Below are 7,660 nucleotides of genomic sequence, written 5' to 3'. Positions count from 1 at the left end.
TTTCAAAAATAAGAATAAAAAATTGTTCAACTGACATATAATAATGGCTTCTGTTTCTCAAGTACTGCTAAGGGGCAGGCTTTATGCCAGGCTTTTTTTCATATTTGATCGCTGCACCCTTATAAGATAATTATTATAATTACCCATTTTTTGTTTCTGTTTTTGGTATATGGGAACCAAGGCTCATATATCTGAGATTGTTTGGCAAAACTCACAGGATTAACAAGGGAAACTTTTAAAAATTACCAAATTACCTTTCTTCATGTAGGAAAGGAACTGATCTATTGTTTAATTTATCACTACCTAATGTATCATATAAAACCAGAGGTTTGTTTACTATCTGTCTCCCCATCACTAGAACAAGAGAGCTTCACAAGGGTAGGACTTTGTTTTGTTCATTGCTGCCTCCCAGCACATAAAATAGTGCCCAGCACATAGCCGTCCTTCAATAAGGATTTTCACATGGATTAAAGAAATAAGTGAGCAAATGAATGTCCATGGTTGCTTTAATTACTACTCAGTGAGTGTGATTCAGAGTTTACAAAAGTAGGAAAAATTACCATGACTATCCACATGTCCGTAGATTTGGTATTAGATATTTTTTTCTTATTCTCTTCACTAATGAACTGCTATTAAAATACAATTTTGCCTTATTCAACCAGAAGTTTCCCTTAGCAACAAGAATTAAATAAATTATGAGTCAACGGCAGATGACATACTAAGGCGGATCCCCCCCCATGATTATTATTATTTTTTGTTCTTTTTAATATAGTAAAGAATGCAAGGTAGATTGATTCATTTTTAAAAGGAAGGTCTGCATGGTTATCAAAGAATTTCCAAGATATTTTTTTAAGTGGAAAAAAAAAAACAAAAAACCAAGATGCAGAATAGTGTTTGCAGTGTGCTTTTCTCCTGGGGGATAATATTAATAATAGTCATTTAGTGTTTACTATTTACCAGGCACTACATGAATTATATAATTTAATTCTTTTAAAAGCACCATGAGTTTATTTTAAAACAATCTCAAACAGAGATATGTTGCAACATGCAAAGTATACACACACACATACATACATAAAACACACACATTTTATATCCATATTTGTTTCTATATTTTCACATATTGAAAACCTTGAGCTCATACCAATGTCTACAATTCCTTTCTTACTCCACACACCACAGGGTTTATTTTCATTTTCTCTCTTTCTATATTTGCATTTCTCTTTTCCAACATTGAGAAGCCTGGCTCCAATTGCCCTCAATATATTTATTTATTCGATCAATCACCAATCTCCTGCTGCCACCACTGTCCCTATCCCTGACAAGGCTGTCTTTCTCATCCCTCCAGTTTCCGACACCACGTTGACTCTCCCTCACCCAACCACTTCCTGCCTCGGTGCAGAGACCTCCTCCCCCAACTCAGGCTCAGACACGCCATGCAAGCACAAAGGCCCCCTTACCCTGTGCCAGGCTATGCACCCAACCTCACGCACTTGCCTCTTGGGATATGACACCCCCCATTCTGGGCAAAGACAGCTCCCTTGATTATTCATGGATAGCCATAAGGGCTCCTAGCTGGATTTTTGTAAGGGGTCAAGCCTACTGTGTTAACATCTGCATTCATGAAAAGCCTAGCAGTTAGGCCAGAAACATGGATGGCCATTTATTTAGCCAGGCATTTGGCATGAGAATGAAACTAGAGAGGTGAAAGAAGAGAGAAGGAGAAAAAAGAGAGAGAGAGAGAAGAAAGGAAAAAGAAAAAAAAAAAAACTTGCATGAGAGGGGAAGATATTTCATGAGCTGAATCCCAAGCAGCAAAGTCACCACTGATGTCACAACAGTGTTGCCAGCTAATAATGGGCTGCTTCTTAACTGTCAGGAAATGCAAAACAGTACAACATTAAAATGGTTCTATTTTTTTCCAACCCTACAATAGCAACACAGCAACAGAGTGCTGAGCTCAGAAAGACAAAGGCTGTGAAAATAAATATGCACTTAAGCCAGAGGGCACTTGGGCTGTGATTTTTCTTTTGAGATATTAGGTAATACATCCAAAATACTCAAACCGACACTAGGAACATCTCTTGGGTACCAGCCTGAAATCACACATCAATCTCAAATGGCTCAGCAAAGCTCTTGGTATGGGCCAACCCGCCAGGCAGCCTAGTTTTCTCTTTCCTTGACTTGCCTTGACTGAGTTGCTTCCAAGGTGTTTCAGAAAGGAAAGTACCAGATTCAAAATAAAGAGCAGACCCCCAGGTCAGGCCTGTGCTTACATCTAACTGTGTTAAATGGTGCTTGCCTTCCGGTATATCTGCCACAGCCAAAGCTAAGCTATGTCCTGCTCTTTCTCTCTAATGGCAGGATTTGCCTGTGAATCTCCAGAGCTGAAAGTTAGTCTCCAGAACTCCTCACTTCCCATTTGGTTATCATTACTTCCCTCACTCCCTTGGCTTCATTTTTATCTTCAAAGTTTAAAGTTCCCCTCTCCATCTTCCTCTCTTTCATTATCATTAATTTTCAATTGCCCTGCTTACACCCTCAGCTTCCTCCCCAGGGACTGTGAAAAATGAGGTGAATTTTGTCTTTATGGAAGATGCTGAAAGGCAAACGTTTAAAGGCAGCCCCAGTTCCCTCCTCCCACCTGAGTTCACACAAGGTAACAACTCTCCTTTCTTGATGCTAGTCCTCTCCAGTCAACCAGGGAAAGTGCTGCCTTCAAGAAAAGACTTGATTTAGGATCCACTAAAGGGAAAGAACTTAAGAAGAAAACTTCCCATTGTGAGGTTGCAAATTCCCAGGCACTTGAAACCAGAAATTTGCTCTCTTAAATACCACATTATGATGAGCAATCTCCATACTCCATGTTATAGAAACCGGGGGGTCCTACCTCAAGACCAGAAAAATCCTAAATAGACAAAGTTTGTGTAAATGTGACCAGGATTCAGTTGTTCTGAGAATAGGGATGCCACGGTCAGGTTCATGTGTCAACTTGGCCAAGTGGTGGTACCTGTTTGTTTGGTTGGGCAAGTGCTGGCCTGTCTGTTGCAATGAAGACATTTCATAGAATTAGATCATGATCAGGTCAGCTGCATCCACAGCTGATTCCATTTCTAATCAGTCAAGGGGTGTGTCTTCTGCAATGAGTGATGCTCAGTCTAATCACTGGAAACTTTTTAAGGAGGATTCAGAAGAGACAGGCTTTCTTCCTGCTTCAGCTGGTGAGCCTCTCCTGTGGAGTTCGTCCAGACCCTCCATCAGAATCGTCGGCTTCACAGCCTGCCCTGCAGATTTTGGACTCTGCATTCTGGTGGTCACGTAAGATGCTTTTTATAAATTTTATATTTGTGAGTGTTCCCTGTTGATTCTGTTTCTCTAGAGAACCCTAACTAATACAAGGGGCAAAGGCATAAGTGCAAAAGTACTGAGAGATCAACCCATAAGATCAAAATAAGCATGCCGAGCAGGCCACGGTGGCTCAGCAGGCAGAGTTCTCACCTGCCATGCCAGAGACCTGGGTTTGATTCCCAGTGCCTGCCCATGCAAAAATAATAATAAAATAAAATAATAACAAGTATGCCCAGAGAAAAAGTCCAAACCAGGTCTGAGACCTAAGATATGCTGGATATTCCTGCAGTCTATTCTGTTCACCTCACTACCCTCTCTGCGCCCAGTGGGGAGGATGACCGATTGCACTGTAATAAGAAGCTCCTTTACCTCTGGCTTCGTGTTGGATTCACCCAGTGGGGAACACTGGGGAGGTGCAGAAGAGTGAGGCCAGGGTATTTATGCACTGGCTCCCTCCCAGTGGGATCACCGTAGGCTGAACGAATATCTCAGCTTTGTAAAGTGGCCCTCTTTCTGCAGTTCCAGTAACTGTTCTGTCCTTTGTCCCCTCAGGCCTTGGAAAATTTCGGTACCCTTCTACTAGCCTAGGATACTGCCTATCTCTTATGATTCCCCATACCTTGACAGCACCTTTGTAAATAATTCCTTTATTAAGCTCCTCAAATCACCCAATTCAAGTGGATAATCTGTCCTGCTGCTAATTAAATGCACACACATAATATCTGCTTAGGCAACGCTGAAATAGGTATATCAAGAAATTGAAATGCTAAATGAGAAGAACCCAGTTACGTGGAAACTGAGATTCACAGGCAGGAACTCAAGTCACTCTTAGGACAAAGAGACAAAGGAGAAATTTCTTTACTGAGGTTTAATGGAGTAGAGAAGTAAATGAATTTATCTGACAGCTGGAAGCACCAAGCTCAGATTATTGATAATAATATAACATTTCCTAAGCTCTTGTTATAGGCTGCCACTATGCTAAGCACTTACATACATTATCACATTTTACCCATTTTACAGGTTAGGAAACTGAGTGCAATGACTATCCCTATGTTTCCTATCCCACACCTCTTCCTCAACATCTTTGAAAGGAACAACTGTCCTTTCTTGCAAGGAATTCATTCGGCATGGATCAAGTAGGGCTGACTCTGGCCTTGTTGACTAGAACACTCCATCTTTCATGCTCAGTATTTGGTTCAAGGGTAGACGTGTGACCCAAACAGGGCCAATTGAAATTCCTTGAAATTTGATAAATAGACCTAGGGAAAGAGCTATAAGGATGGTGGGATTTTATAAGGATTTTAAAATGTCCCTTCTAGAAGCCACCTTCTCCTCTGCTTGGAAGAAGCCATCTCTAGTAAGAAATAATACAGTATCATGCAAAGAAGACCACAGATAAGTGATAGATGGAGAAATAGCAAGAGAGAACATAGAGAGATTACCTCATTTGCTCCTTAATCCACTATCTTTCAAGCTTGCTCTGTCGCTGGATTTTTCAGTCTTATGTGCCCACAAATGCTGTTTTTCTTTTCTTACATAAGCGAATTAAAGCTGGGTTTCTGTCACTTATAATAAAAATGGTCCTGCAAATATATTGAGGCTTACCTACAGAGATTCTTTACCTGAGCAGGAACCAGCACATGCTTGAGTGGTTCTTGGGAAAAGAACCACTAGAAAGGAGCAGTTGGGTCAATCCTCACAACCCACATACTTCTAGGTATAGTTGAAGACCTCATCAGCCAGAGTGGAAAACTTCATAATACAGAGAACATCAAGTAGAATACTTAGAAGATTACACCCATAGAAGATGGGTGGAGAATCAGCCTTAGACTTTGTTTATCCTGTATAATAAACCTTAAAAGCTAGCCTCACTGGTTTATCCAGGTTAGTGTGATGCCTCGATATATCTCAGAGTAATTTTGGGCAGTGAATAAAGAAGTATTTGCAAAGTCCCCTTGGAGGACTAGGGAGAAAGGAGGAAATATTCAACTTCCCCATTTGGAGAATTCCTGATATTCTCCCAAGCAATGGGGACAACCAATTCTATAAGCCGAGCCCTCGACCTTGGAGTTCACCCCTATGAAACTTATTCCTGCAAAGGATAGGCTAAGCATACTTAAAATTATGCCTAAGCGTCGCCCCCCTGTTCTAGTTTGCTAGTTGCCAGGATGCAATATACCAGAAACAGAGTGGCTTTTAAATGGGGAATTTAATAAATTGCTAGTTTACAGTTCTAAGGCTGAGAAAATGTCCCAATTAAAACAAGTCCATAGAAACGTCCAATCTAAGGCATCCAGGGAAAGATACCTTGGTTCAAGAAGGTCAGTGACGTTGAACATTTCTCTCTCAGCTAGAAGGGCACATGGCGAACATGGCAGCATCTGTTGGCTTTCTCGTGGCTCTAAAAAGGGTATTCTCACCAAAATTTTTCCTCTTTTAAAGGATTCTAGTAAGCAACTCCACCTTCAGTGGGTGGAGATGCACCTCCATGGAAATCATCTAATCAAAAGTTACCACCCATAATTGGGTGGGTCACATCTCCATGGGAACAATCAAAATGCTCCCACCCAGAATACCAAATGAAGATTAAAGGACATGATTTTCTGGGGTCCACCACAGATTCAAACCAGCATACCTCCAGAGGACTTCTTTTGTTATTCAGATGCGGCCTCTCTCTCTTTAAGCCAAGACGGCAGGTGAACTCACTGCCCTCCCCCCTATATGGGACATGACTCCCAAGGTGTAAATCTCCCTGGCAATTTCAGACAGAACTCCCAGGATGAGCTGGGACCTAGCATGATAGAATTGAGAAAGAGTTCTTGACCAAAGGGGGTAAGAGAGAAATGTGAAAAAATAAAGTTTCACTGGCTGAGAGATTTCAAAAAGAGTCAAGCGGTTATCCGGGAGGTTATTCTTATGCAATATATAGAGATCCCTCTTCAGTTTATGGTGTATTGGAGTGACTAGAGGGAAGTACCTGAAACTGTTGAGCTGTGTTACAGTAGCCTTGATTCTTGAAAATGATCGTAATAACGATATAGCTTTTACAATGTGACTGTGTGGTTGTGAACATTTTGTGTCTGGTGCTCCTTTTATCCAGGGTATGGACAGATAATAAATAGTAATAAAAATAAATAAATAATAGGGGGGATAAGGGATAAAATAAATTGGGTAGATTGAAATACTAGTGGTCAATGAGAGAGAGAGGTAAGGGGTATGGAACTTATGAGTTTTTTCTTTTTATTTCTTTTTCTGGAGTGATACAAATATTCTAAAAATGATCATGGTGATGAATACACAACTATGTGATGATATTGTGAGCCATCGATTGTACACTATGTATAGATTGTATGTGTGTGAAAATTTGTCAATAAAAATATTTTAAAAAGCAGGCCTCAAAAAATCAAGCTGTTTCCAAGTAACTTAATTATATCCTAGAATATAGCTCAAGAATACTTATGGAAATACAAGAATATGCAGTATCTAACAGAGTAAAGTTCACAGTTGCTGGCATCCAGTCAAAATTACCTGGTATATATACAAATATGTAGAAAAATATGAACCATAATGATGAAAGAATCAAAACTGGTCCAGAATGACACAGATAATAGAACTAGTAGAATAGGGCATGAAAATAGTTTTATTGTAATTGAAATATTTAATAAGGTAGAGGAAACCATAAGCATGTTAGGAAAAAATATAAATGATGATATTTTAAAAAAACCCAAATCAAACTTCTAAAATCGAGGTGAAAAAATGCACTGGATGGGGTTAAGAGCCGATTAGAAACCACAGAAGAAAGCATTAGTGAATTTGATAGCATGATAAGATAAATCATTAGAAATGAAACACAGAAAAAAAAAATGAAAAATGAGCAAAGCATCATTGAGCAGCCTAATATACATGTACTTGTAGTCCATGTGAGGGTGAGGAGGGACAAAAAATTTTTGAAGAAATAATGACTGCTAATTTTCCAAATTTGTTAAAAATCATAGACACACAGCTCCAAGAAACTCAATAAACCCTAATAAAAAGAAACTATATCAAGGCACATCATAATACAATCAAGGAGCCCATCTCAGTGGTGGTATCTCTTACAGTCATACCTGTTCTTCACAGGAGAGCAACCACTGAGCATTTAGAAGAAGATATTTCCTTAGCTAATGTATTTCTCCACGTCTTAATGAAGGGAACATCTTTGGGCCTTCTAGTGGAACAAAGGGAGGGGAAAGTAGGATCTAGACTGCACATAATAAATTCAATTCAACATTCTTATCCATCTTAGCTTTGGATTCCCTCCTCCACATCATGC

The sequence above is a fragment of the Tamandua tetradactyla genome, chromosome 3, assembly GCF_023851605.1.
Source record: "Tamandua tetradactyla isolate mTamTet1 chromosome 3, mTamTet1.pri, whole genome shotgun sequence".
In the NCBI taxonomy this organism is placed as follows: domain Eukaryota; kingdom Metazoa; phylum Chordata; class Mammalia; order Pilosa; family Myrmecophagidae; genus Tamandua; species Tamandua tetradactyla.
This window is presented reverse-complemented; position numbering follows the sequence as displayed.